Source organism: Sapajus apella, unplaced genomic scaffold, assembly GCF_009761245.1.
Source record: "Sapajus apella isolate SASKATOON/1434 unplaced genomic scaffold, GSC_monkey_1.0 scaffold14, whole genome shotgun sequence".
In the NCBI taxonomy this organism is placed as follows: Eukaryota; Metazoa; Chordata; class Mammalia; order Primates; family Cebidae; genus Sapajus; species Sapajus apella.
Window position 1 is genome coordinate 2,748,040 of NW_022436954.1, and position 4,746 is coordinate 2,752,785.

The following is a 4,746-nucleotide window of genomic DNA, read 5'->3' on the forward strand; positions in this document are numbered from 1 at the left end:
CCACCTTGGCCTCCAGAAAAAGTAGGCTTATAGGTGAGAGCCCCCACCTGCCTGCCTACTTTTTCTTTGGTAATGTTTGTCTTTCTTGCCTCCCCACAACTCACCTAATTTTAAGGAATTTTTGGGTTTTTATTTTATTTTATTTTTTGAGAGAGGGTCTTGCTCTGTTGCCCAAGCTGGAATGCAGTGGCATGATCATAACTCACTGTAGCCTTGACCTCCTGGGCTCAAGCGATCCTTCTGCCTCAGCCTTCTTGGTAGCTAGGACTACAGGTGCATGCCACCATGCTCGGCTAATTTTTTTCTTTCTTGTCTTTCTTTTTTTTTTTTTTTTTTTTTTTTTCTGTAGAGATGGAGTCTCCCTATGTTGCCCAGGCTGGTCTTAAACTCCTGGCCTCAAGCGATCCTCCCACCCTGACCTCTCAGAGTCCTAGGCGTGAGCCACCATGCCCAGTCTAGAACTGTTAATCTATTAGGAAGATGTAAACCTTTGGCCTCTGGCATGAGTTGCATACATGTGTCCTTGACTTTGCTTATGCGATTTGCTTGTTTGTTTTGCTATGCAGAGATTTGTCTTTTTTTCAATGCCGTCGAATTTATCAATCTTTTATTTTATGGCTTCTGGATTTGGAATCCAAGCCCATCCCAGCAAGTGTCAGAGAGCAGCGGGGCCTCATGATGGGCTGGGATGACCAGGGAGGGGTGGAAGCTGAGCCATTCCTTTCAAAAGAACAAGATTTGGGGAGAGGGTTGAATTAGGTTTCTCCCGGTTGTAACAAAACCTAACTCGAGCCAGCCTGAGCAGCACTGGGAATATATTGACTCAGGTAATTTAGAGTCCATGTGTAGTAGGAGCTCAGGTCAGGCTGGATCCAGGGGATTAGACATCAAACCCAGACAACTGCCAACTCTGCTTGCTTCTGCAAGAGGCTTATTAGCAGGTAGTATCCCCAGATGGAAGCAGTAGGGATGCCCTGAGCTCCAGGCTCAGCAAGGCCACCCAACACAGAACCGTTCTCAAGACTGACGTCATTATGTTGAATGAAGGCACATGCCCCTCTCTAAACCAGTCTCTGAGACCAAGAGAAAGGAAGCTGCTGATTGGCCAGGCTGGATCTGAGGGGCAGAGGGCAGGGCCAATCCTCACCCCACCACAGGAGGATGCTCTTTCTAGAACAAGGTGCAGAAATGCCAGATGTCCCCTGGGAGGGGCTCCAGGTGATAGCCGCAGCCCAAAGGTGCTGTGCGGAGAGGCCGGGCCAAGGGGACTGCAGAGCCTCCCAGAGCGGCACCTGCTGGCCTCCCCTCCACCCGTCCATCCCCAAAAGAAGTGCTGGAGGGGCCTGAGGAGGGTCTGCAGTTTCACAGGACGGAGGTTCAAAACGGGTTCCCGGGGGCTGCGTTTCCCACGGCCCTCGAAGCCTGGTCTGACTCTTGCCTCAAGGGCCACTGTGGCAACGCCAGTCCCTGGAGTGACACAGGCACCGGACGCCCTGCCTGGCTCAGAGGCCTCAGGCTCAAAGACCGATGTCCTGGGGCCTGCCCAGCAAGAGGCAGGGCCGGGTGGTCAGCACACCCAGGGCCCCTCGAGAGCTGGCTCTTCGGGGAAGAAAGGAAACAGACTTGGGCTCTGGAGGGAGCGCAGCTCCAATGTCCCACCGAGCTGTGAAGCGCCCAGCAACCCCGGAGAAAGGCCTCCCGCCAGCCGCCTCTTCTCCATCAGGGGTGAGCGTCTGTGGCCTGGCCTCGGTCCCCAGAGACTGGGGAGGGTCTGGCTATGCTGTCCCCTGCAGAACCCCTTCCCGGGAGGGGCCTCAGGGCCCGTTCCAACATCTCCACAATTTGGTGCCCCTCGTGCCTGAAAATCTTCCAGGAGGACACTCGCAGCCCACAGCCCCCAGCTGGGAAGGCCCTTTGGGGGCAGCCAGGCCACCCTCTAGGCCTGAGCGCCCCCTGCTTCCACCTGCAGGAAGAGAGCTTGAACCCCGTTCTGGAAGTCTCCCCGCCAGCCTCTCTCCTCACCCTGGTTTCGGAAGGAGAAACTGGAACCCAAGTTGGCGATCACCCTCCTGAGGACACAAGGCTGGGTGGGGCTGGGGCTTGGCCCTTCTGGGAAAAAGGAAGTCAGGGCGGGATCTGGGGGGCAGGAAGCTGTCCACTCTTGGAAGAGGGGAGGGGAGGACGCAGAGAAAGCCCTGGCTCCTAGCCACTCCCCGTCCCCTGGCCGCTACCCACCTGGCCCAGCCTCAGCCCCAGGTGGGTCCAAGTAAGTCAAGGAAGTAAGCTTCCAGTGGGAAGGGGTGAGAGCGGAGGGCTGCCTTCACAGCTGGAGGGGTGTTTTTAGTAGAGACAGGGTTTCACCATGTTGGCCATGCTGGTCTCGAACTCCTATCCCAGGCCAGTCAACGAACTCCGGGCCAGCTGACCCTGGTAGGTGTATAGCAGCCCCGCAGACACTACCAGCAGCCCCCCTGACCCCCAGGCAGCTGGGAATGTTCCAGGGTGGCATCCAAGGGCTGTGATGCTCCCCAGTTCACCCACTGCCCTCCGTGGGGGAGCGCACTGGGGTGGGAGCGCCCAGCACTAGCAGGACGCCCACTTTCCGGCAGGGAGGCACTCCCCTCTCTGCTGCAGAAGTGTGTGACATCACGTCAGCCTCGGGGCGGGGGCACCAGCAACCTTGCCCAGGCCACCAGCAGCCGTGGAAAGTGGCTCTCGACCCAGAAGTCAGCCCGCAAAGCCAGCCCCAACCCACTGTGGTCTGTGGTCCCCTCCGTGGCTTCGGGAAGAATGGTCTCTTGCGTCTTCTGGCTTATGATCGTCCAGCTGGGGCGAGACACATGTAACTGGCGATACGTATGCTCATTTTGCTATTTCAGTTTTGAAATAACACAATTCATTTTTATTGCTAAGACAGTCACAGGTAACCTCCAGACAATTCAGTCTCAAAGCTCGGACAAGGGAGAAAAGAATACAGCATTCACTTTCTCCTTTTGAAAACAGTTCTGCTGCTGGACGTGGTGGCTCATGCCCGTAATCCCAGCACTTTGGGAGGCCAACGCAGGTGGATCACGTGAGGTCAGGAGTTCGAAACCAGCCTGGCCAACATGGTGAAATCCCATCTCTACTAAAAACACAGAAATTGCCCGGGCATAGTGGCAGATACCTGTAATCCCAGCTACTCGGGAGGCTGAGGCAGGAGACTCGCTGGAACCCGGGAGGCGAAGGTTGCAGTGAGCCAAGATCATGCCATTGCACTCCAGCCCGGCAACAGAGCGACACTCTGTCTTAAAAAATAAAGAAATAGTTCCACTGTGAAAATGACTGTTTGCATTATAGTGTGTTAACCGAGAAGAGATTTCAAAGTCATCTTGAAATGTTCCTGTTCCCAAGAAGCAGATGTAGTAATAAAGACGTATTTTCCCCAAGAATAACATGTCCAGAAAGAAAAGTTCTCAAAAACAGAATGAGCGACAGCAGGCACACCGTGAGACTTGGTAACCTCAAGGGAGGACGTGGGTAGGAAAGGAGGGGCCGGGGGGAAACCGCACCCCCTCATTCCCACCCACGCCCGCAATTCCAGGTGCAGTTGAGCTCTGAGACACATGAAAGCCATTCAGCTCTCAGCTGTCCAAAGGGCTGACCCGCTTTGCCGGTTCGCGTGGTTCACTCGGAGTCACATTAAGGCTGACTTCTTTGCCATGTCTCTGAAACGTAATGGTCTGGCTCCTTTGGTTGCTTTCTGTACTCACCATGGGGCACGGCGGGACCCTTTACAGGACTTTCATCTGTCGTTTTCTTTCTGAATCCAAGTCTTCAGTGGCCCAGAGGCCTTGAGGGCACGGCTGGGGGTGGGGGCTGCAGGGCAGGGAACGGGGGTAGCAGGTGGTGAAGTTCAGTGTGAGGCCCAGGCCCATGTGGAGCTGGCAAGGTAGTTTGGGGATCATGCTGGTGGGGGGCTTGCATGGGGAGGGGAGGCTTTCCCAGTCTCAGAGGACGTAATATATGTGTTGATTCAGACTCCAGATGTGGGAAATCTTTTGGCCCACTGCAAAACATATTGCCAGTGTGCAGTTTTTTTGGAGAAACTTTTCAGTTGACAAAGGATGCCCAAATGGGGAGGGCGGGGCAGGGCCTCTGATCTCCCCCAGCTCCCACGGTGAATTGCAGGTGACCTTGGGGCTGAGGGCAGGTGGGGAGCTGGAGCCAAAACACCTCCGGCCTTGGGGCTCTGGGTGGCTAGTGGGGTGCTAGAGGGAGGGGAGCCTCCTGGAGCCTGATGTGGAAAGTCCAGCCCAGGTGGCTGAGCTGTGGCCCCAGCTGCGGGTGGACCCCGTGGTGGGTGGACAGAGGAGCATGAATGCAGGAGAAGACAAGTCAGCTCAGGGCCTAGCTGAGGCCTCAGCTCACCCTCATCTCCCCCGCACCCCTCATCTCCCCAACGCCCCCATCTCCCTCCACCCCCCATCTCCCTCCACCCCCCGTCTCCCTCCACCCCTCACCACCCTCCACCCCTCACCACCCTCCACTTCCCGTCTCCCTCCACCCTCCATCTCCCTCCACCCCCCATCTCCCTCCACCCCCATCTCCCTCCACCCCTCACCTCCCTCCACCCCTCACCTCCCTCCACCCCTCACCTCCCTCCACCCCTCACCACCCTCCACCCCCGTCTCCCTCCACCCCTCATCACCCCTCACCACCCTCCACCCCCCGTCTCCCTCCACCCCCCGTCTCCCTCCACCCCCC